General features: G+C 43.6%; 2 protein-coding genes across 26 annotated transcripts in view; one reads left to right on the plus strand and one right to left on the minus strand.

Annotated features, from left to right (window-relative positions):
* The window catches only part of MICAL3 (microtubule associated monooxygenase, calponin and LIM domain containing 3), a 165062-nt gene that overhangs the window by 131625 nt on the left and 7093 nt on the right, over window positions 1-26344 (minus strand). For 20 of the 25 annotated variants that reach the window (XM_079304039.1, XM_079304037.1, XM_079304035.1 and 17 more), the window contains exon 1: window positions 13218-13389. The exons of 1 other annotated variant lie outside the window; for it this stretch is intronic. The gene's annotated coding sequence lies outside the window, so the exon portion shown is untranslated. Of the gene's footprint in view, window positions 1-13217; window positions 13390-26344 lie in introns of those variants that run through there. 4 more of the 25 variants (XM_079304040.1, XM_079304041.1, XM_079304038.1 and 1 more) reach the window with 1 other exon arrangement.
* Window positions 1-26344, plus strand: part of TUBA8 (tubulin alpha 8) — a 96536-nt gene that overhangs the window by 48144 nt on the left and 22048 nt on the right. The gene's annotated exons all lie outside the window — the stretch shown is intronic.

The raw sequence follows: 26344 nt of genomic DNA on the forward strand, positions 1-26344 counted from the left end.
AACTTACAAGCAGATGACTCAGTGTGACCACAAATTGAAACAACCAAACAAACAGGGCACACAGGAACGAGCACAGAAGAAATGATCTGCAGTCAGACTGGTCAATATTAAAAAAGCACACCCGAGGGCACAGTAATTTCCAGGGAGGAAATCCATGTACTGGCAAAGATCAGAACTAGATGGAGTACATACTCTCATGCCAGAGGCAGAATGTAACATATTCCAATATGAACAACTGCTTCACTCATGGCATATTGATCCTCAAATACCAACTCCAGTTCAACTCTGGAACTCCTGTTATTGGACTATTCATTCACTAGTTTGCACTCCATGAAACAGCTCAAGCATTGAATTTCCACACCTCCATTTTTTTCACCTGTTGTGGCAGGACACCTTGAGAAAGCACCACAGCAATGACTGTGGTCAGAATGAGAATTACAACAAAAAATGTTACACTGTGTATTTCAGTGCAGTTTCCAGCACTGGCCAAGTTATATAAAGCTCAGGCACTGATTAATCATATAGTCTACATATTTTTTTTAAAGGCAGTAGTTCAGATGTTTGCAGTGAAGAACCCAAATTTACTCCATACCCAAGAACTGTGTTCATTGCACAGACAAAGTCACTAAAGGGCCATGAACCCCATTTATTTCTTCATTTTCTGGAAAAGAACACTTAATGTTACAAAATTACAAAAGGGGATGGTTAATTAATGCCAGACTGCCCAGAGCAACAGAAGGCTCGAATAATAGCTTCCAGACAAAAAATTATTAAATACTCACTGAAACAACTGTTTAAAAAAAGATCCTGTGAATGCTAAAAGCAGAACAGGCTGCCTCCACTAGGTCAGTCCTCTGAAAAGGTCAAACACCTTTTAAAAACATGAGTACAACAAGAGAAACCAAAACAGAGCAGAACACTATTCTTATTTCTCTAGTTATCTAGAGCGCAGCAAAATAACAAAATCTGAATTCCCCCCTGTGAATCAGTACTCTTAATATTTAAATCAGAATGATAATTCTACAAACATTTCTGAATCAAATACTGAGGCTCTTGTTATGAAATGATTGTGTTAAAGGAACAAAAGCAGGTCATGGGGGGCCATCAGCTGTGACAGACATTCAAAAATACTACAGGTGTCAAGGCAAGGCTGTGGGAACACTATCCACTTGAGAAAGAAGCATTCTTGCAACTAACTCCAAATTTAAGCAAGTCAGATTTTATAACATATCTGTAAATCACCAATCTCTTAAAAACAAGTAAGCACAGAAAGAAGAGCCATCTTTGTCACAGAAAGGGCTCAGAGCACACATCTCTAGAAACAACTCCCAGCATGCAGTCCAACAGAACTGCCAGCTTCACCACCAGCCACTCAAATTTTAAATTTCACAGTATATTAAAAAGGGTTTCAGGTTCACTTGAACAGCATTCAGTTTCCCACAAGCAGCATTACCAAGTTTGCCTGCTTGGGGAAGTGAACAGTGGTCACACAACCCATTCAAAAAGTCACCAGAGACAGGAAGTACAATTAATATTTTCAGCAAGGGATAGTTATGCTTTTAAAAAAGCCCCTAGAGTTCATGACTCTTTTGGGGAGGGACAAAAGAAAGGCAATTTCTTATTTTACCTTTTAATACTGTTCTGCGAGGAGGCATTTGGACACACTGTATGTGCCAAGTGACACAGTTACAAGCTATCACAGTTTTCCCAGGCCTGTATCTATTCACACCCACACTGGTATCTGGCAAGTCCATACCCATGTGCATCTGTAAAAACAGATGTAGGACTTCATTAGTAGATGCATAAATATTCATTAGTTGCTACTCATGCCCACAAACACATATATCACATCTGCAAGACTGCAAAAGGTTCCTTTGTCCTGTTCCTGGGGTCAGTGCATTAAGAGCCCTAGACTCATATCCTGGCTGTGTCTACACTCACCAAGGTCAACTCCAGAGCAATAATGCTGCATTCCATTTATCTCCCTTCAGAAACTGAGGGGACAAGCACTATTACCCATTTGGTAAAAGGGCAGGAATACCTAGAGATGAAAGAATTTCAGGGTAACGTTAGATCAATAGTATTTTCACCCCTGGAAAAGGTAATGCTGCTTTCCTAGATAAGGACAGACTACAGACAGAAACCCTGTCACTGCAAATGCCTAATCTCACCTAGAGAGCAAAGTACAGAAAAGCAACCATCAGTATCACACTCCTGAGTAGTACAGAGTGTGTACAGCATGCAGTCCACCCTGGCTCTGTACAGGTGCACTGCAAAGAAAGCTGGGCCTTTCCTTTCCAGTTTTGCTTCCTTTCAATTGCTACTTGGGCTTTGTAAAGCTGAGTAACATTCACACCCAGCAGGGTTAGAACCTCTAATTTTTCTCCTGACTTTGGTCAAAGACTGCACTGGCTCCACCAGGTTTACATTCCTTCACAAAGCAGGCAGGGCACCTTCCTTCAAGTTTCTCTGCAGATACAAGCTCAGTTCCTGAGGGTAGCTGCTCATCTTGGAGCAGTGAGACATGTCACCTCCCACCACCCTCTGGGTACAGCCAGGATTTAAGTCAATTCCATTCCAATGCTTCACAAAAGTCCTGGCATATTCTGTCCCTCCTTTTTACATGGGTCAGCATCCCAAGATCACACTACAGTAAAAGGTGCCCAGCTGAATCAGTGTCAAGCCCTTTGAAGGAAGCATAAAAGAGGCAAGACATCTCAACCTAACACAAATGGGTACTTAAATATCCACCTAAAAACTAAATCTACAACAAAAACAAGTTTAAAAAAAGAACACAGCTTTTTAGGCTACCTACATTTCACCAAGCTGCTCCTAATTGCCAAGAAAAAGCAGTCATGTGTTCAGTTATTAAAAGCTTTGATTTTTTACATATTCAGTAGTAATTAAGAATGAGCAATTAGTATATCCTTTGCTAGTAAAAATATTATGAGGTTGTGTACAGCAAGAGGCAAATTTTGTTATAAAAGCAGCTGGTACAGGCAGAAGTCCCAATGTTCACAAATGCCCAAGCACACCTGAAGCAGTTGGCAGAGCTAAGAGGAATAGCAGACAGCAGCTAACAGAAAACCACATTAAGTACTGCTCCTTTTAATTCTCAGCTGGGGCCCTGGACATACAGAAGAACCAGAATAGGAGCCTAGGAATCAAAACCCTACATGGGATAGGAATAATGGTTCAAAAGAAATGGTGATTTTATGGCACCTCATCTAACCACTGGATGTATTTTCTCTCCTTTATGCATTTGCATCTCTCACCTTTCTTTCATAAAAGCTTATAGTACTTCTCTTGGAACATTCCTCCCTCTTCTCCACAGGCACTGTGCCCTCCCAAGTACAACACCATTAAGCAACAACTTTTCCTTGTCATTCACCACTAAATCCTCCTCCCTGACCAGCAATGCCATCGTGGCAGCCATGGATCCCACAGTAAACCCACCCCATTTCACATCTTTTATTCCAGCAAGGCTATTTTTAAACCCAGATCAGATTTCTGATAAGACTCTGTGCACTCTCAGACAGCTGTGCTGTGTGACAAGAGCAGGCAAAGAGCACACACAAGTCCAGGGTTTTACTGGAGGGCAGGGGCACAGCCCAAGACACTTAAAAATCCTGTAATTGTTTTTTCTTTTGTGTTTAGGTTTAGTACTTGTTGCTGTTGTTTCAGATCTGAAGAACCTGAGGGCCTTAAAGCATGTCTATTTACTGAAAAGGAATGCACTTCACTGCACAATGTATTCATAGGAAAGCTGTTTCTAAAGCCTGTTTAGAAAACAATGAACAATTGTCTTGATTTAAGCATCTTCAGATCTCTAACTCCACTAGTATCAATATTTAAACCAAGGGTAAAAAACAACCTCTCACAGCAAGCACTACATATTCACTTTATCCCACTGGCTCTGCAGCAACAAAGCTTAGTTGAGAAAGGTCCTGGTTCTAATAATGCTGCCATATCAGAAAAAGCAGGAAAATACTTTCATAAAGGAAAAAGCAGAAATCAAACAAGAAAGGAATTTTGTTTGTTTGCTTCTAGAGCTGCCTTTGAGTTTAAGAAAACACAATGGAAAGCATAAAAACCTCAGAAGAATGAAGCAGACAGCAGTGCCCTGAGGGAAAAAGAAAGAACACAGATGCTGTGTTCCAACAGCAGGCAAGAGTTATTGGGCTGTAGATGGCTGAGTGCTGCACAACCAAAGCCCCCCAAATCCAGAAGTATAAATTTATGATTATATCTGGGCTGTCTTCTTAACAGCCTCCATGCTACAGTACACCTGCTAAGCACCTATTTCATTCTATCCGTGGGATTTCCTGAGTTAATTTAACACCCACAAAAGAGTCAGCACATCTTGCAGGAGCCTGGGGATAGCAGCATTTACAAGATCAAGAACAAAAGTGACAAGCAGCAGCTATTACACTTCCACTGCAAAATCAAAATAGATCTCTGAACAAATGCAGGACATTTAAACTGCTTATTCCCCAAACAAAAGGGCCTCCCAGAAAATATTTTCCCAAATGCCAGTCACACACGGTACTGTTTGTTTCACTAGAGCACACATTCAAGGTCACTCAACTCCCCCCCCCCCAAATCCTACTTTTACATCTAGCTGTTTTCTGTGGATCCTCAAATACAGGACCCTTAAAAGATTTTTCTCTCTTCATAGCATCCTGTCCAAGCCCTAGGAAAGGCTGCCACGTTTAGCAGGCTCCACATTAAGCAACGCTTCGTCCTACATTTACCCCAATTCTCTCCAACAGCAGGGCTATTAAATGGATTTCCCCAGCAGCCTCCAAAAGCACATGCCATGTACCAGATGTTCACTCACCCAGAAGCTCACAGCCTGCCACCAAGGGGAAAGAGAGGTGGGCAACAGCTCTGAATTCCTCTGTGTCTGGCTGAAGAGTGTTCCCCCTCCTGCGTGCTGCATTCCGTGGAGCACTGCAGTGCTCAGAGCAGGCAGACTTGCAGGAGCAGCTGGAAAGCTGAGCAGAGGTGTCCATCCCAGAGCCAGGCTGGTTTGTGCTCAGCAAACCCATCTTCTACAACCCCCTGACCAGGGTGGGTCACACTGACAAGTGGCCATTGGAAGGTGCTGACCAAGGCAAGAGAGGATAATGAAGCCAGAAAATTTGCCTGCACATGTGTAGGAAGGGAAAAGAATAAGTGGAGCAAATAATGAGTGAAAGAATGGAGTCAGTATGCAAAGAAAATTATTTACTGAGCAGACTATTCGTGCTGCTGACCTCAGGCCATTCCTCTCCAAATTTTAACTCCTTAGAGTAAGGGCTCTGGCTGTGAGAGGAGGTCACAGCTCATCTCCCCCACTGCCCTGCCATGAACCACTGTAGGATGGAACCACCAGATCCTGCACTGAGACTCCACAAATGTGCTGCTGCTCCATTCCACTGCTCTGGGAAGTTCTCACAAAGCAGAACATGAACACCAAAAGCCTGGTTGGTCCATTATGTTTTCCTCCTACACCCAGCAAGGAAAGCCCCTCTAATCCCAGAGCTGAAGAGAGTGGCCAGAGTTCATATAACTACCATTTCTAAGACCTTCACAGAAAGGAGAATTTTTCTGCAGTACCTGAATATTATCAGGTTTTAGAAAGTTGATGCTTGCCAAACATTCTTTTGGAATGCTGTATGCAAGTTAATCTCACACCCACGACCTTGTTCTTGCCACCTAAAGATTTGGCTGTCAAACTCCATAGACACTGCACACATTGAACTGTGGCATGAACTCGAATATGTTACAGCAGTTTGCTTTTCATACAGCAGCAGCCATCCTATCAAATGGGAATACTCATATCTTTTGCATTTCTTCTTGAGGATACAGAACAATACCATTTCTTATACCTGAGGGGAAAAAAATTTTAAGTCATTAATGCATTTGAGAACAGGCTTACAAAATCTACTTGACTCTCAGATTCCCAGATACTTATCAAGGATATTCTCTCCATATGGGAGCCTACATGATGAAGCAAGTGGCAAACCCCACAGATAGCATGCAACAGCCAATGTAACAACCCAGCAGTTAATACATAACACTGGAAACACCTTCTACCCCATACTACTGTATAGAATCTTTTCAAAATACATAACAAAGCCCCTGGCTTTGTAGACAGGTTGAAAGCTTTTCCTGTTCTTCTGTCATCTGTCAAAAGACTCCATTCAATCAAGTCAGGAATTAACACAGAGAATTTGTAAGTGCTATTGCAGTTTATGAAGCACAATTCTAGTAAATAAGCCAACCTAGCTTAAGCTAAGGCAGCTGTTGGAAGAACCAAGCTGAGCTACCCATTTATGTGAATCATTTCCTGAATTGCCATAATTAGCAGAGCATTGTAATGCAATTCATGCTCCAAACCAACAGAAGTCAACATTCATTTTACTACAGTAGTCTCAGAGCTCTTGATTCCCATTATAAGTTTTGCCTTCAGGAGGCACCTCTGCTGTGACACCAGCTGGAAAAGGAAGAATTGAGAGCAGTGTGCAGTAGGCACTGGTCTGCTGGGTCACACCTGACCTGTGTACCTGGAACCTGCTTGGCCACATCCTTTCTTCTCTTTTTACAACTTGGATGTGTGCTCCTTGTTTCTGAAAGTCTTTGCTTTCTCCAAAGTCTAGAACCAAAACACTCTGCTCAACAGCTCAATGCATAGGCAGACCCCAACTATGAGAAAGCATCGTGCCCAGAAATCACCACCACTGCTTGCATGAATGCTAAGAAGAATTCACCATGATTTCTCACTACCATCAAAAAAGTCTTGACTGCCTGGGATGCTTTGCTGTGTGCTGGTTGATCCCTAGAGCTTTATGAAAGCTGCTAGCTTCTCTCACCCTTGGAGAGACACACTTTTCATATTATAAACCCTGAGCTCCTTGAGAGTTTGAAGCAGCATAAAATAAGCATAGTTTAACAGTCAAATGAACAACAAAGGGCTTTTGTGATAACTGGAGAGCACAGGAATGGAGCAGCAAAGGAATTAGGACTAAGAAAAAGACAATCCCTTTCACAAGGAGGTAAAAAATCCTGGGACTTTTGATTAATGATTTATCAGTGACATCATATGATTTCAAATTAACACAATAACTTTAATTCTTGTCCTGACAGAATCCATCTGAAGACTTTAGATCTAGACAGAAAATTATATCAAGTAGAACGGCTACGAAGCCGGAGAAGTACAACACGATAAGGAAATCTGACCTCCGGAAAAACATTTCTTTTCATTTTTTTGGCAGAAGGTAAACAGTAAAGTCCCCAGGTTTTTGGCACAAGAAAGGAAGACTTACAAAATGCTTCTATTGAAAAAAGTAAATTTATTTTTCTTGTGTAATAGTACCTTACTGCTCCATGGGAGCTACAGTTCCAAGGTGGCTACCTCAAGATGAAGCTCACCTTACAATGGCAGAACATAACACAGGTGAAAACAAGTCATCTTTTTATAGCAGAGAATGAAGGACAGTGCACAGCAGCCCCTCAAGTAAAACATTTGGGTTTGGCAATATGTCAGTTTGTGAACATACACAATTTAAACTAGGGGGTTCTGAGGAAGAAAGATACAAAGTAAACAAGTCATCTTTAACACAGTTTCAACCAGCCTTAGAGAATAGAAGATACAAACTTATTTTTGTCAACCTAGACTTTCAGAAGAACACTTAACATTTTAATTCCTTCTACCCTAACACTCCAGCATTTCAGGAGACTGTTGCTTCAGTAACTATTTAAAAATAAACTCTCCAGAGAGCACGCAGCACTAAAAACAAGCCACTCCAGACTGATGAGACATCTAGACAATGGTCCAGAAAAGGGCACATTAGCAGAAGAATTCTCCTAAGGAGGAAGCAAACATCTCAAGTGACACTCGGCAAGCAATTCAGCTGGTTTAGATCACAGCTGATACTATACCATTTCTAAATTAGCATTAACCAATTCCTCTCCAAGAGGAGAACACAGCAAACTGCACAGCTAACACAGCCCATGTGGCATGTCCTGGACACATTTCTTGGTCCTACTGGCTCATGGCTATTGCTACCAAAATGTATAAGCAGCCCCACTGTCCCTGAAAAGGCTAGAGTATGTTTAGATTCTGTTTATAAACAGCAAGACAAATGACACCGGATCTGGAAGAAACCTGAAGTACCTGGAGAGAGGCACTGGCTTTCCCAGGCTCAGCAGGGAAACTAGACACAAAGGCTAACTCCAAACCAGTCTTCCTTTACAATCAGCACAGCAAGAGGCACAGCTCTAGAGAGTTCTGAATGGGAACCTTGCCTAATTAATGAATTAGTGATTTAGTGTAGCAAAGTGAATCATCAAAAGCATGGTGCATTCTCCAAAGCTGTTTACCCTTCCTGACACAGAAAAAGCCATATTAGACTTGCTCAAATGGAGCAGAAGCAGAACTCTGTTTACACCAGATGGAGTACCATACACCATGTACACAGACTGCTATTAAAGAAGTTACTTTCTGCCACAAAATGACCCAATAAAAAAAACAAACTAGCGAAACATTTTTAGATTTGACTGTTTCAAGCAAGACTCCCAGACAAACACCTGCCCCCATTCCTCATTTCTGTGCACATTACCACAGAACAGAGGACATAGAAGTCTACTGTCCTCCCCTTCATTCCTTCAGTCACATAACCATGATGTTGGAAGTGCTGGAGGACACTCCTCAACCTAAGAGAGAGAAAAACCTATCCCATGGATATCACGGATGGATATCAATTGGGTTTGTGCTCTTGACCTGGGTTAGAATCAAATTCACCTTCTGCTTGTCTTTAGACTCAATTCTTAAATGAACCCTGAAAAACATCTAAGTGTTAAATGGTGCAAATCACTATAAGCTGCAGCATCTCACCAAACAGAGCAGAGTTTATATTGTCCTGTACACTCAACCCAACAGGACTTCTTAACAGTTGAGTAAGTCTACACAACATATTTAAAAACACCAAGAGGAAGGCAAAAAGGGGCTCCCAACCATTCTGTTCCATCATGGTCCTAAAGAAATAGAAATATTAGATAGTACTCACACAGCCACAAGCACTTTTATTTGTATGGCAGAGATATGATCCCACAAAAATGCTGCTGTTCTGCCTCCACTTCCAGTGAGAGCTCTCCCCACAGAATCAGAGTAAAGATAACTCAGTCATCTAAACAGAGGTCACTGTAAAAGTTATGCTATCCATTGTCACTTTAGTTCAAAAGTTGCTTAGAAGACTAGGAGATTATACCCCAAGATTTCATCAGACACACCACCCAAAGTTCATTCCAAAGCATTTTGCAGTGATGAAAATAAAAGATGCAAAGTAAAGCTTGAAAGAGATTTATTAGAAGCCTTCAGTGCACTCCCAAGTCCTTTTCCCTCAGCCACATCAGCACCCAGCAAGCCTTGCCTAGCTTCAAAGCACAGCATTTTCAGAGGAATTATTTCCAAACAGCAGGGCAGGGAGCTCTCATACAGAACAATTTTCCTGCTGACCAAAGAGGAAGTTGATTCTGTAAATGGGCTATTTCCCAGATTTTAATTAAGCTGTGCAACTGGAATACTAATGTAGGTAAACACAGCAAAAGACCCAGAGAGCAAGACAAATATTCCTGGGCTGAGGTTGGAGCACAGAAAATGGCAAGAATTTACCTTTGTTTTGTATCCTACAGTAACATTTGAGATCATCAGTCTAAACCAGAATTCCAAAACTTATTGCCTCAAAGCAAGCAGCATTACCAAGTGGGACTACCAATCAAGTGCTCCACAGCATTGCACTCCAGATGACAGTAGATAAGTAGCAAAATGAGCTTATGTCTGTAGCTGTAGAACCCTACATAGGAATGATTTTCAGTAAAAGTGGTCATTGTTTTGGACAGTTGAATTCAAGAAGAAATCCAGACAAAGCAGGGCAGCCTAGACTAGTTTTAACCATGTGGCTAGACACAAAAGATCATATCTCAAAGGCTCTGTGGAGAAAGAATGAAAAAGGTTAACATATAACAAGGATAAAGATCTAGGAAGAAAGAGATGACAGGCTGAGAGAGACAGGAATGTAGTAAAAAAGTTCTTCTCATAATTTCCATAGCTTTCTTCAGTGTCCCCTCTCAAAAATGAAAGGCAGTTTGTCATGTCGTCTATTGCAAAACAAGTTCAGAACAGTTCATCTCTATCAGAGCAATCAAGTTTTTGTTTCAAGTAAAAAATAACTATGCTGCTAGTGCCCACCTTCAGTAGAAAAGTTAAGAACTCCCTCAGGAAGTGTGGGATGAAATACATTCCTCTTTCCTGAAGCTGAAATAATTCTATTGTTAATTTACTGCTGTCTAGGAAAAGCAAGAAATTGCATTTCCTTTCCTAATCTTACTGAATACTTTTGAATGGAGTAAATTTCAATACCTAAAAAAAAAGAAAGAAAAACATCCTTCAGTTTCCTCTTGCTACCAGGGCAAATTACTGCTACTTGATTAAACTTTCAAAGGAGGAAAAAAAGAGAGGCTGCCCACAGAGGTGAGCAACCTCTCCTATTTTAAATTGTCTCCCATATCTGGCACTCCATTTTCTATGACAAGTCACTCCATCCACAAGACTATCAGAGTGCTCTTCAAACCACGATACAACACAGGCACAATGACAAGAGCCACTCCAGTTTACTGTTAACACAAAGAAACCAAATGCTGTTAGAGCCTTATCAACTCATTAATCCATATTCCAACCACCTCAACATTAGAAGGAATCTACAGGGACAGACAACAAGTAATTCATTGAAACTGAACTCGTGGTGTGCCCCACTCAGATAAAATCCAAATGTTTTCACAACGTTCACCAACACCAATCTATTGCAGATGTCATTCCTTGGCATGTCTATGTTCCTGGGTTCTCCTGGATGCACTTTTCCCTTTCTCCCTCTCCCCTGTGCAACGTGAGATGTCACATTCATTGGGGGGAGGGAGGAGTAGAAAAAGGAAGGAAAGGGTGGTGAGTTGATGCTCCTATGCCAGCTTACCTCTAGCTCTATCTCCACTGTTTTGGGCTCCCCTCCTAGTAAACAAACAGTGCCTGCCTCTTGTATCTTATCACATCATTCCCAAATAGCAGCATGAACCCCAGCTCAGTATCACTGCTATTTTATTGCCATATCTCTAATTACAAGCAGCATCTCTGGAGCTGACATCTAGGCTACATCCTGCTATATACTCTGCAAAGGTCAGGCCAGTTCTAGACTCCAGTGCTGCTGGGACACCTATAAAAACACTTCAGAGCAAACACAGCTCCCCTCATGACAAAGTAACAGTGCAGAGCCTTTATCAAGAGACCTGCACCTGCAAAATAACTGAGATTTCTCATGTGAGGCATGTTTGCAGGATATTTGAAACCCAGAGAGGCAAGAAAGCTTAGAATAAAATGTCATCCTGACCTCAAACAGCTGTGTTTTGGTTTAGACCAGGAATATACAGTTACATACTATTTACAGATCCTTTCTTAATACACAGGATAGTCAGAAACAGGATTTGCATTCAAATTTATTGAATATTGAAACTGAGACACATGTAATTCAGCAGCAGTACAACCACTAGGCATTCCTTCTGCACAAATACTTAGAAGTAACTGGTAAAAGAAAAATATTTATGGCTGTCCTGTAACATTGAAGAGGAGTTCCCCATCCATTAATTTAATAATTACAGGATTACCAACATCACCAATTAGCTGTAAGGTGTGCCTTCCAACTGTAATTTAAGACATGAATGAATACAAGTCCAGCACACCTAGTTAAGCCATCTACTTAGACACAAGTATTTCAGCAAGCTGCAAGCTAAATACAAATATATCTGTTTTCTTAACTGCAGTGTGACTTTTGCAGCTGCAGATGAATGTCTGGTGGACTCTTGGCTGGTTTCAAGGGGCACTGCCAACTCCAATCTAACTCTAAATCTAGTTTTGTACCAGTAAGCTTTCACAGACTCTCAGGCCAGCAGAAATATTCCCATGATTGAAGAGCTTAATTCCCATGCAGTGAGTTATTTTTACTGAATATATCCCTTCAGTGCAACCAACACAAACACAAGTACTGAAAATGCAACAGTGAGAAATAAATAGAATATGTTACAAGAAGTACAGAAAGAGGTATTAGTGTAACCATTGACAAGACTGGCATATTTCAAGCAAGTGCATAGCCAAGTAAAGATAACATTGTTTATTGCTCATTGCAAAGCTCAGCTACCTTGTATCTTTGAAAGTTATTAGCTAAAAGGAGCCTCGTGGATGATCAGTTTCTGTATATCCAGCTTGTCCACTCAGAGGCCGCTTATTTGCTCAGCTCCCCCTAAGTCGATTGCACCAGCACAGACAAAGTTCATTTAAAGCGCAGAGTAACCAAGAACGCCAATTGTGAGTCTAGCACTCAGATTTCCCATAGATTCCTCATTTTGTTCAACTTCCAAAGTAGCACAACAGGACCAAAGGAAGCAGCATTTTTTTGTCGTGTCAGACTCTAACTTTGGCCGAGATGAAGGGATCCTTTCCAGGTGTTCCAGAGCACTAACATTAAACGGATCACCGCACGTGGTAAAAAAGGATTCCTTCACAATATGGAATTAAGTCATTGCAGCGAATGGATAAGCAGGTTTTTATTATTATACAAGAAGAAAATCTATGTTTAGAAGCAGCTACCCCTGTTAAGTACTAAACACCCTTAAACACATCTTAGGACAACAGCCCGCAGAGATTAAGAACGAACCGCAACACAACAAATAAAGCAAGAGAGGCACAAGTACCACAACCCCTCGCAGCGAGTTTATCTAGCAGGACAACGAAGAGGCCGGAGGCGAGACGAGCAGCAGCCGGTGCGGTTTGTGCCGTGCCTCACGCAGGGCGCCCCAAGCTCCGTGTGGCGGAAGCGCCGCAGCCGCCGGTGACCCTGAGGCGGCCGCGGCTGGCGGGCGGTGCACGGCACCGGAGCCGCCCCGAGCCCCGCCGTGCCCTGGGCTGAGCCTCCCGAGCTCCGGCCCGCGTCCGCCCCGTTCCTGCCCGGCGCCCGGCCGTGTAATCGGGTCACGGAGCCGGCACGGCTGTGCCAGCCACGGCCGCTGCCCTCACGGCGCGCAGACCCCGCTGCTCCCCGCGCGGTGCTGCGGCACCACCGGGTACTCTCCGCCCCTGCCCCACCTGCCGCCCCGCAGCCCTCCCGCCGCGCCGCGCCGCGGGCACTTGCCTTCGCTTCATGCCGCTGCCCGGGGGCGGCGGAGCGGAGCTGCGGCTGCAGCCCGAGCCGGAGCGGAGCGGGACCGGCCCGTCCCTGCCCGCCGCGGGAGGGGCGGGTGAAGCGGCGGCGGCGGCGCGCGCGCGCACACCTTGGCAGCTCGCGCTGCCGCTGTCCCACCCACCGCGCGGGCAGAGCCCCCTCCCCGCCCGTCCCTTCGGGCGGCGCACCGGGGAAAGGGGGGGGCGGCTGCAAGCGGCGGCTCCGCAGCCGCTGAGCACGCTTTGGAGAACGGGGATAAGGGAAGGAGAGCGAAGGCAACGGGAAATTAACAGATGTGGGCGGAGAATGGGCAACACCCCCCATGCGACTCTCCGCCCACAGCTCCCAAGCGCTCTCGTTCCCCCCCGCCCGCTGCGTCAGTGGTACGCTCGCACCTCTCGAATTGTAACAGGCCGAGCGGGGATTGGCGGAGATCAAAAAAATGGGCGGGGCGAAGTTGACCGTTTAAAGGGCCCGCGGGCGGGGGGCGCGTGTCCCGGGAGCGCGCCCTGCGTCCCGGGAGCGCGCCCTGTGCCCCGGGACACGCTGGTGGAGCCGAGAGATGGCACCGAAGGAACCGGCTGGAGGAAGGCGCCAAATAAATCAGATCTATAAGCGGCCGCTTGTAAAATTGTCATGAGAAAAGTGCGGCGATGTTTTTGGGCCGGGGAGAAGCACTGAGGGGATCCCAGAAATGTCCTACCAAAGCCACAGCCTTCCAACCCTACCCTAAAAGTTTTGGTCTCCATAGCACATTAGAGATTTTGGCATGAAAAGCAGTGAGGTATTGTAATAGTACACGATAAAGTACCAAGCAGGTATAATTCATAAGAGATGCATAAAGTGAGTTAATGATATGGCCAAGCAAATTCTTACTACAGTGACATATGACAAATATTAGCCAGAAGTGCACAATTCCCGATTCACTATCTATATCCGTGTCTGAGAACAGATGGAGGGAAGCCTTTAGCTGATCCAAACTTGGCTCAACCCACCCTGTTTACTGATGGAGTTTCCATGAACACAGAAATTAGAGCTACTGGTTGCAATCACTGGAGAGCCTCAGCCTGCTGATTCAGCTTACGTGTTGGAAAATCTGGCAAGGATACCTGTCCTTACCTGAGCAGATGCACAAAGTCATGCCCATACAGGCACCAAAGGGTGACAAGAGCTCCAGACAGGCGATATTCCCCCTTGGAAGTCACCGAAGGTCACTGACAGAGCAGCTCTTTGCAGGGGAGGCAGCAGCTTGCATTATCTGTTCAAAACCAATATTTGCATGCGTCCTCCCTTGCAAAGATGCAGGTTGGGGGTGTGTTAATTATTGAAAAATGAAAGCAGATGGAGGAGGGGATTTACATACAGCGGTAGAGGAGATGTTTCAAAATGTTCTCCCGAGCCCCTGCTCGCAGTGTTTGCAGCGATTACTGGCTGAGCGCTCCGAACAGTCAGGAGGAGAGCTGGCAAGTGTAACAATAATCTTTGAAAAGTGCTAATAAGGACCCAAACAATTCCCATTAGGGAACTGAAGAGCCATCTGCACTCTAGCATGAGGCTGCCTATGGCATCCACAGCAAGACTTGTATGTCTTGGCTCGATATTTTGGAATCCAGCACCAGAGAGGCTTAGTCATATGACAGGGTTATTTGCATCATTATGCCGCTGGATTCCCAGAGAAGTTTTCACAATGCGCCGTAAGAGGAAGGGTTTAAACAAGTAGAACTGAAGGAGAAACAAAGGACTGTACTGCCTCTGCATGTCCCTTGTCACCGCGAGCACGTGGTGCGCAGAGTGGGAGGAGGGTGGCAGGCAGTACTGTACAGAACTTTAAATAAATAAAGCACACTCACAAAAACTGCAACAGCAGTACAAAATGGGCTATTTTGCAACACAAAAGCAAGCTAAGACGGCTGAAATCCTGCATCGCAGCCTAGTTAGAAGCCTGATGTTCCAGGCTGGCGATGCTCAAGGCAAGCCCAGCATCGTTATCTCCCCCGAGGATTTTACAGAACCGCTGGGCTGGGGAACAGTCACCTCGCCCCAGGCAGGCAGTGACTGACTGCCTGCGAATTCCTGCCTGCAGGCACTGTAAAAATGGGTGTTGGCACTCCACAAGTGACCGCTAGTGAGCAGAGCAGCTGTGGAAAAAGCAGTTCCAAACTAACCCAGGGAAAAATATTGTGGTGCCAGAGCTTTTTGAAGGAGATGACCTGCTACCGCTCAAAATAAAGTCAGAGTATACTTATTTTCAAAAGTTTGTATAGAAACATAAGGCCTGAGTTTTTTTATGTATTCTAAGAGAAATTACTGAAGGCTCATAAGGCTCAGGTGTTGCTCCCAGTCAGACAAGGAGTATAACAAGGAAGGCAAGTTACAGAAGAAAATTTGATAAAGTTTTTGCTTTCTCTATGAAACCAAAGCTATTTTCACAGTAAAAATAGCCAAGGAATTTTAGATTCTATTTTGACAACCTTCCAAGGTTCAGGATTTGCCAGGTGCATGTTCCTGTGGGAACGTGTAATCTCTTTAAACCAAGAACACCAAATTCCACTGGAAGCGTACTGTCCCAGAGCAGAGTCCCCACATCTGGAAATAGGAAGTGAAAACACAGCAAGTGGATTTTCCAACAAGGAGGTGATCACCAAACTACAGCACTGGAAGGGATACTGAGAGGTCATGTAACTCCAGCCCTGTGAAAGCACCTCTGTCCCATCTGTTTTACCTCTTAAAGACCTCCCCAGTGCAGACACCACAGTCTATCCAGGAAAGATGTTCTTTTCTCATGATTCACTCTTTTTTTGCCTTTACAAAGTTTCCCCTTATACTCAACCTTTTTACCAACGGATCTCTTTTTACCATAATTTACTTCTCATCCTACCCAATAGACACAAAAAAACCAACATTTGCTCCTCTCACTCCTGCAACAGCCTTTTAGATGCATGAAGAATTCTTAAGTCACTTATCACATTCCTTAGACCTAAAACTCCATTTCTTCTTGCCTATCCTCCTAGCTTAGATTGAGTGAGGCTCTGTTGGTTCATGGTGTTCCCCTTGGTCCCTCTCACTTTGATCCATGTCTTTCCTGAATGGTGTGTTCTGCAATCATCCCTCCTGTTTATACATTTTAGTGTGAAGTTTACAGTAACAGAGGATTTTTTTGTTGTTTTTTGCTTCAATTTGTAAAAGTCAAGGCCACAACATGAAATCAAACTGCCACTGAAGCCCCTGAGATGCTCTCCATTAACAGGAACCCTTTTCTCCTGTGTACAAGTGTTTCTGTTAAAAGTCACTGTATTTGAATTGCCATCTGCTGTAAGCAATTGCATTGGGATATTGATGAGTTATAGTCTTGTTTTCTCATGCTCACACTTACTTGGACAGCTAAACCCATTTTTTTTTTTTTTACTGTAAAAGTAATCTGTATGCAAATAAGCAGCTAAGAGCTTCCAAAAGAAGAACTGTTTTCAGAAGAAACTGAAGGACTAGTCCAGCCTACAGAGGTTTTAAAATTTGCTGCTTTCTGTCCATTTTTTCTGGAGCACTGACTTCCTAAGCAAGAACATAAGTGTTCAATCTGAGGCTCAAATGCAAGGCAGAAGTCACCAAGCACCCAGCATTCTCCTGATGCAAGTGATTATTCACTGCATAGGCATTTGAATAGCTGTAATATTTATGAAATGATGCATTCAACCCCCTGCACCACCTCTGAACACACATGCACACCCTAATCCTGACCGACTTGTGTGCTGAGCTGGAAGCTGAGTTTCAAATTAATTGCTTGGTGGTGTTTGGTTGCAAGAAAACAAATACAAGTCTAATTCACCTGAAAAAAAAAACCCCTATCTCTTGGCTCACTAAGTAGAAATTTCTGTAGGTAAAAACTTCTGCAGTTAAAAAGGAAAATAAAAAGCCAGTCCATCAAAGCCAGAGAGTTTTGATCATGTAGATTAACATTTTTAATCCTTCATGCTGAAAAAATAAGTGTTCTGATAGGAACAAATAAGGAAGGTTTCTCTGGGGCTACATGCAAATCTGCTGAGTGTTCAGTATAGACTTTAGCATTTGGAACTATTTTAAGAATAAGAGAGGCTCTGGGTCTGTGCATGCACACTGCAGACAATTTCACTGCTCACAGATTTTGCCAAGCAGTAAAATATAAAGTTGTAGCTGGGTTTGCTGCCATGAGTTAGGACCATGGGCATAAAAGAAGCTGATGAGAAACACACAACTTTCACTTCAATTCACTTCACTATACTATAAAGTTTTAAGTAGAATTAACCCAAACCAAAGGCTACACAAGTGCAGAAAACTCCCTCCCAAAATGGTACATGATGCTAAGGGCTAGGAAGAGTAGCCCAGCTGAATTTCACTTCCTACTTTAGGAACAACAGTTCAAGTGTGTGAAGAGGTGTGAGATCATCCAAAGCAGTAAGACAAGTGCTTGTCAAGGAAGAAAATATAGATATGCAAGAAGACCATACCCATATGAAGTACTGCTATTAGACTGCTGCCCTACATTTAATACATGAGTCAAAAAATACAAGTACAGCATTTCCTTGTACTCAGACAGTCCACAAGAAGGACCAAAGGGAATGGATTCAAATGTACCTTGGTGAAATGTAATGGCAATTCCTGCCATGGCCATCATTGAGACATTTTATTGGTTCTTCATCTAATTTGGACTACACAAGTTCCCAACAAGAGCTGCCTGTAAAGCTGAGATTGGTTTACTCCACGTAGAATGCATCAAGGTCTGAAAGCCATGTTTACTATTTGGAGTTTGGATTAAGGGAGAGCCTGAGCTCTGCTTTCTATGTTTTTAAAGCAACAGCTTTTTACTCCTTTAAGGATGTGGACAGAGCAGCTCCCTTATGGTGTAATCTAGAATAACTGGCAGCCCCAGATCTCAAACAAATTTGGCAGTTTCCTTCAAACTCTTAACCATGGTTAGGCTCTCTTTGGCAAAAGGCTGTATTGCCCTGATTGAGAAGCTTATTGCTTTATTAGAACTACTGGAACTGTTTTTGACAAGCAATAAAAAAGACTCTACCTATGTTCAATCCAAATTCATCACTGTTTAGAAAAGTATTAATAAAAAGGGAAAAGTAAATCAATGAAGTCACTTTATTGATCTTGAGAATGTGGAACTACTATTAATAAAACATGTTGATGCTGTTTTATGGATAGGTCAAATTCCTGGTAAGGGTGTGTTTGTCATTCTAATTTTTGTGCAGCTTCATCAACAAAGTATTTGCTATTGCAGTATTGTAGTTATTCATCTCCTGTTTTCCTCCCCCACAGCCAGAACATCTGCTAAACGTTTCTGAATCTGAGCTTGCTGGGCTAGGGCCCGTTGCTTTTGCATATTTATGAACTGTGTGGTACACTGGCACTCATTCAGCAGCTGCTTCCCAAGGCTCATGCGCCAATGACATCAACTGCTGCGGGTTTGTGTGCAGGAGATCCACATGTGCAGGGGTCACACAGGGGCTGCAAATCCACTGGCCTCCAGAAGCACTCAAACCCCACTGCTGAGAGGAACGGAGCTATCAACTAATATTTGAGTGATGCAGGGCTGAGGAAGAGCAACCAGAGGCTTTTGTGGTGTCCCCTGGAATTGTAATGAAGAGTAATGGGCTCGAATTGAATGAAAAGGGTTGTATCTGACTCCAGAAATATACAGTAATAGCATCAAAATATGTTTAATTTGGTCAGAGAGGCCAACTAAAACAAACGCTACTATGCTTGTGTTAGCTATAACAGGCAGGACAAAGCAGAACACAGGAGTGCTTCTGGGGCTGGAGAAAGGAGCCCATAATTAATTTCTGACTTCTGTTTTTGCTCTGTGGTAGCCCAGCCTGCCATGCCAACACTGGCACAGGCACAGCTGTATTTCCACACGGAGGGGAGTGTGCTGTGCCATTATTGTGCCCACACGTGACTCCCATCACAGCAGCACAAGCCCTGCTCACAGACTGCCCTTGTGTGCCCGGGCACAGTGACCTGGCTGGCCCTGCCTGCCTTCCCAGCTGCTGTGCAGACACTGCCTGCCCAAAGTCGAGCTGCAGGATGTTCAAACGCCATGGGAAACAACGGACCCCCATCTCCTCTCAGCTGTGAGAGCTCCAAGGATCATTTGTCTGCCCCAATGCATGCCAGCAACAGACCACAAGCACAATCACAGCCTAATAGTCTTAATGAGATTAGAGCTAGAGATGCCCCAGTGCTGCTGTCTGATTAAGGAACAGAACAAGCACCAAATTCATCTGGAGAAAAATAAATCTCCTTGGTTTTCATGTGAGCAGGCTGCAGGTTGATCAAGATTTCAGATCTATGGTATACAACCTTTGATTTATTTTCCCTTATAATTGCTTTTTTTGCAAGGCATTACTTTCTTTACAAACTGCATCCTTTCCACAGATGTCTAAGTTGCACTAATATTTTTTCAAGACATGATTTAAAACTGATTATGATATTGCTCAGTAACATGACTACATTTATAGATGCCTATTGTTAGCTAGATTGATCTCACCCATGGCTACTGTCTGTGTGCTTGACTATGACACCCATGTGCTACAGGGAAACCTGGTGGATCTTTGCCAGTATAATAATTCCTTTTATCAGCAGTTTATCTGGAGCATCTGTTTGTCTCATCAGAATGAAACTGCTTGTAACTCTATCCTTGTAACACAGAGCAAATACTCATTCTGCACCTGTTCAAGCACTTGATTTACTTACTGCTTAAAATCTTAATCTCAACAAAAACAAATAACTCATCTTGTACAACAAAGGCTTGAATCATGAATCAAATGAAAAAGCTGATATAGGACCATATCAGCTGGCTAGAGCACAAAACCTGGTTTTAAGGTAGGGATTGTGCAGTGCTCACTGCAAACTCCAGACCTCATCAAGCCTCCTGCAAGAAACGTGCTGCTAATGGCAAGGCTGCAGCTCCTGCAGGAATTCATGCCTAGGACAAAAAACCAGTAGTAGTGCATTCATGGATTTTGCATGAAGCCTAGAGCTAGCACAAAAGAAAATTCCTCCCCTTAGACGCAAGATACGCCGAGATTCACTAGCCACTGACAAACAATAAATAATATTTGCAGCAGAAGGCAGAGAGGCTGTCTGGGTCGGTACTCACAGAGAGAGGCTGCAGGAATGACCTTCTTCTCACATGAGCCAGCTCCTCCCCGGCAGGTGCTCACAGCTCCAGGGGCAGACACCTCAGCCAGAGCCCCTCGCCACTCCCCCTGCCTCCACACCGGCTTCTCTCTGCAGGGCTCCCACCAGCGATTTTCCCTCTAGGCTGGCAAGGCAAAGCCAAAAATTAAAAGGAAGGGGGATCTGAGATGCAAATGTGCTTGTGTAAGCCGTTGCCAGAGCATCTCGCCGAGTCTCGGGGAGGCTGTGTGATGATGGCTCTGGCTGCCAAGTCATCGCTGTTGCCACAGTAACGGAGCACTGGTCCCAATGGGAGCACCGAATGGATGCATTGCCTCCTCCTTCCAGGATTCCTCTGACCCGGGTAATCCACCCATTTCTTTAAAAAGCTGTTTTATACAGAAGGTATTTCCCTCGCACCCCTCCCCTCCCCTCGGTTGCTCCACTCACGCAGCTCTACAGCACCTTTTATCTTGTTCCTGGGGCATAACCCCGAGTGAGCTGCTGGCTCCCCTGGGAAATACCATGGCTTGTGAAAAGAGGAGAAAAGAAACCTTGTTCTGGTGAATACCTGAACACGAGCACACGCTCACCAGCGTTTGAAGAAGGGCTGGGATGGGGTGATACGATCTGGTCTCTGTGAGCAGGTGAATGAGCAGCTGAGACAGCAAGAGGGGATTTCTCTGCCAAGTGTTTCTCTGCCAGCACGACCGAGCACAAGTGTGTCTGTGAGGCCCTATTACAGCCACGGGGAAGCTCAGGGCTGGCACAATTCCTTTGTTCCTGTCCCCTCAGCTGAAAAGTCTCGGTGCTATCATTTCTGAGCCTTAATATCGCTGGTTTCTACTTATTTTTATTAACATAAACATTAGCAGTGCTGTTAGGCAGGACAGTCCACCAGAGTGGAGACCTACAGACCCTGGGCTGTAGTCAGAAAAGCAGCCAAGGCTGCAGAAACAGGCATTACTTTGCTGGATAATGAACAATTCAGCTTTGTTTTGGAAAGCAACTCCTTGGATAGTTAAATAATACCACTTGTTTATGAGACAGACTATTTATCTCATCTTCTTTACAAAATGTTGCTAATGGTTCTTTGTTGCCTTCCTTATTATTCTCTCTTAAAGCCAAGTGCTTCTTTTAAGGTAATGGGTTTCCTCTCTCAGGATGCCAGTAACAAACACAGCTCTGTGTGCACGTAGGTGATGTGGACAAAAACACACACAAGTAAAACCCACACATTTAATTTCTTCATTTCCTCTCCTCCCTTTCAACTCAGGTTGTTTAGGCAATCTGTGACAGTGGCTCATCCCAACTTGCTAGGTAGGAATAGGGCTCCAGGTGCCAAAGCCCAGGTGTTAAAGATCCCATCATGACAAGGGGTTAAGGACCTTTTTGCCCCACTGTAATCTGCAGCAGCAGAGGTGGAAGTAGTTAAGAATAGCAGTATCAGCCAGAGGGGCTAGAAAGAATTGGATTAGATTATAAAAGCCTTGAGCAGGCAAAAAAAAAATAAAAATCTCACGTGTTAAAAAAAGTAAAAATTCTAATCTTTTCACTTATCTTTTCCTCTGCCTTCAGACTGAGTTTTCCAGCTTTCCTCCAGCATACTGTAAGGATCAGAATTTAAACTGATTTAGAAAAAAACCTTCCATTTCTCCTATGTTTACAGGATTCTTAAATGTGGGTCTGGGAGAGCATCACCAAATACAGTGATGGCAATGACAATGCCACTGGGTTTGGCAGTGCAGAATATCTCTGCAAAGTAGGCAAGTCCATCTAGGCCCAGCCTAAGGGTATGAGGTTATTAAACATATGAAGGCATCTTGTAGAAATTCGAGTTACCACAGGCATTTTATGCCTGTTTCTTCAGTAACCCTGAATAAGACCCTAAAATGAGAGTGCTCTGATGAAAGATCTGAGCTGCACACTTGGTCTCACATAGGAAAATATTGGTCAGTACATAAAATTAAATAAATCTGTTTTGCTGACACTCCCTCCCCAGCCCTTCCCTCAGCTATTTTTATGCTTAGTGGAAAAGACTTGGTGCCTCTGGGTGTGAAGCATGAAGCCATTCAAAACGAAGCTGTCCCCTGCAGAAGACAATCCTGAGAAGGAATAATGCTGGGCTCTCAGGGAGTATGAAAGCAGCAGAGGAATGTAGGGGAGAGGAGGTGGCCGGGCTTAGCCTGCAGCACTAAGTCTTTTCCATTTGCAGCTTTTCTCCTCCTTGCAGTCAGAGCTATTTAATGGGATCACGAGGGCTGCTGTGCCATTACTTAGGGAAGAGGGTATAAAAATGACAGCAGCTAATAAGCACCCATTTCTCAAGAGTTGCCTCATAAGGCTAATTGCACAAACAGAACGATTTGGAGGCTAACGGGCTGGAAATGACATTCTGTCTGCTGGACCCAGACCAGTACACAGAGACTGCATCCCTGTGCCTGGCCACAAACAAAAAGAGGGCTATCCCTAAACGTATGTGCCCACAGGAGGACACAGACTTGGGAAACCCAGCTGGAATGCTAAAGACACAGCACAGTCATTCTTCCTGATGATTAGGAGGCACCGGGGAGCAGAAACATTGAATGTTCCTTTGTCCATAAATGTCCAGACCACATTCCTGGTTCTGAAGTTCTCTCACAGAAAGGAAGGCTTTGTCTGCAGCAAGAGGACAGCAAGAAAGACTTAAAAAAAAACAACTGAAAAAAACCAATCCAAGCTTGGTGGAGCAGGACAGAAACACACCTTTAAGTGAGGCCTCGGTTCAGAGGAGGCATTCCTGCTTCCCAGAGAAGAGGCTGGCTGATGGGAAGGGCAGAAAGTGGACAGAGCTGCGTGTGGTCCCAGAGCAGGATAAAGGCAGGGAGTGTGTGTTTATGTGTGTAGGAAGGGAGCTGTTGGGAGTGGGAGTGCAGTCCCTGCACGTGAATTATAGATGTCAAAGCTGAAAAAGTGCTTTCACTTTTTTTTTTTTTTTTTTTTTTTTTTTTCCCTGTTCACTTTCCCTTCTTTTGGCTGCTGGAGATTTGAAAATTGGAATCTTCCACTCATTGCATCAAAGGATCTAATGTAGTATATTTGCTCTAGTATCATCAGTCACTAATTAGATAATTCTGAAAAAAATACTTGATAAGGTTGGTTCTCCCAAACATCCAGGTTCCTTTTGCTCTTAGTATCACTATCCAGGTTTATTTTAAACCCACATTTAAATTTTTTTCTCACTCTGATCTATACTTAGGCTTGTAAAGAAGTGTCTGTGCTGTTGTTCTATTTTTAAAATATGGGCCCATGTTTGATCAGTTTTTGCTTGAGATTCTCTAGTGCACTGCTGGTAGAATTAACTCACAACCAGTTCTCAAGGCTATTGGAAAGTTATCACCACATTAGAATATATTCTGTGCTAAATGATTTGGATATGGTAGGCTTTTTTTCACAATATTTCCACACCTGATTTCCATGGAGATCCATGCCACTGCCTGCTTATTTATACTCTTATTAACTGCTGCTATGGTCATGTAGGTTATTGATGGGTTTCTGGAAAGCTCAGCAACTCAGCAATTTTATAACTGCATTATAAATAATTCTATCAACTGTTCTTCTCCACATCTACTTCTCATTTATTAATGGACTTTCTTTCTAGGCATTATTTTCTTATCTCTCATCACCATCATATATATATATATATATATATACACACACACACACACACACACTTGGGGGAGGAATGTAATTAGTTTTGCAGTCCTTGTGCCAAAACTTCCACTGACTTCAGTCAGAGATTTGCCTGATTACAGCCTGTAGGAGCTGGTCCTATTTCTGTGCACCAGGAACAGGCTGAAGTGAGTGCACACAGGTGGGCAGTGCAGTCCCATGGGTGTTTGAGCCCAGAGGCACTGGAAGAGAAGTGTGGGCTTGTGTGTACAGGGAAAGGAAGGTGAAGCACGTGGAGAGGAGCCAGGCAAAGTGATTGAGGATTCTGTTGTACAAGGGCAGGGGAAATTGAAGATTTTACATTATTAATTCATATTCGGCTTTGTTTGTTTGTTTGTTTGTGGGTTTGTTTTGTTTTAACTTCTCAAATAACAGATGAGTGGGTTTTCTCTTTCCCCCTTTTCTGTCATCAGACAGCTGTGCAAATATTTTAGCATGTGATTGTGGAAGCACACTGCAAACTTCTGCATTGTGCCAAGAGAAAAGTACAGGAAAACAAAAGGCAAAAGCCTGGGGTAGATCTAGCTGCCAGGATCTTCTGTCCCCAGGGGAACCAGAGAGAGGAAAAGGCAGAGAAAAAAGGAGAACTGTGATAGCTTTCACTGCTGACAGTATCCCAGGTCAGAATGAAACAGACTGGAGGGAGAGCAGCAAAGGTATCAGAGCAATTAGCAATCATAGAACCACGTCTTTCTTCTTCCTTTTTTTTTTTTTTTTTTTTTTTTTTTTTTTTTTTTTTTTTTTTTTTTTTGGCTTTATCTGTATCACCAACTGCTTGTATTGTACCTGCCCTAAGAGCCTGAGTTCTCTGGTTGCAGGTAAATTGAAAACCCAACTTACACAGTGCAGTAAATCAGACTTTTAATTTAGGAAGTCAGACCTACATGCTTGATTTGTGGTTATGCTGGCCTGGCATAAATCAGGTCTTTTCCAGCAGCTTAAGGGGTTCATCAGCAAAGCAGAGATTCAGGCCAGACAACTGAAAACTCATCTCTTCACAAGTTCCCTCAGGAGTTTATGCTACACAAGTGTGGGCAGTGGGTGATAACACAAACCTAAATATGCCACAGCCAGGAATCAAGCTGACTGATTCCCTGCCAAAGAATCCTATTTTGTTACTGTAGGGGAATGAATTAATCCATTAAAAAACCCATAAAAAAGCCATCACTTGCAACATTCTCAGTGATTTTTGCCACGCTCATTTCAGTGTTTCCTCTACATCACATGACAGCACATCTTCATCTTTCACTGCTTAAGTGAAAACAATAGGTCTCTGTGTAATGGTACTCCATCTCCCAGCCCATCCTGCTTGTGAGAAGTCAAAGGATCAAGACTCATTCCTGAAGCTGGTCATCATTCTGAGCCCTGAAACACAGAGCTGGGGATATTTTTTTTTTTTAGATCTATAAAACTGCCAAAGTTAAACAAACAAAAAACTCTTGGCTGTACTGCATGTAATCTCCCATCCCAGGGAATTAAACAGGTGGTTATTAAAACTGTAATAACACCCACACTGGGAGAACATTTCAACCCTAGAGGAAGAAATTCTTCCTCCATCAAAGAGAGCAGAATCATTTAATGGTTTCAGGAAGTCCTCATACTCCAGCTTCCTCTAACCATTTACACTCCACTTCCATTTAATTACCTGAATGATTAATTAGCATCTATCAGCTAATGATTTGCACAGTGCTTCAAGTAAGTATAAATCCTTGGTAGGAATTTATGTCACTGTTGTTGCCTTCTGGGCTCTTCCCATTCCTTTCCATATTCAATTTCATAGGCAGTGGTCAGTGCTACCTACCATGGCTGTTATTTCCAGCCCAAGTTATGGAGTCAACACCACCATCCTCCTGGAGCTGTTCCAAGAATATGTAGCTTTTCTGGCATTGTCATGTGTACTTTTAAAGGACCTGAGTCCTCAGCCAAGATCTTGTTCCCTGTTACCCACTTGAATGGCATTTTAACCTCACAGACTCCAGCCTCACAGCACCTCTCCCCTGCCCAGTTTGCACAGTGGTGAGGATGGAGGCTCCCTTCACTCAGCATGAAGCAGAAAACAAAGGTGGGTACAGCTCCTCCCCAAACAAGCCCTGGAAATATCTGCAGTTCCATCCCTCCTTTAGGAAGCCTCAGCAGGGTTCTCCTGATGCCATAGGGGCTGAGCACGGATTCCAGCAGAGCCATGGTCAGTGTGGCCTCTGAGGGCAGAGCAGAGTCTGTAT

The sequence above is a fragment of the Erithacus rubecula genome (assembly GCF_903797595.1).
Source record: "Erithacus rubecula genome assembly, chromosome: 4".
NCBI classification, from domain to species: domain Eukaryota; kingdom Metazoa; phylum Chordata; class Aves; order Passeriformes; family Muscicapidae; genus Erithacus; species Erithacus rubecula.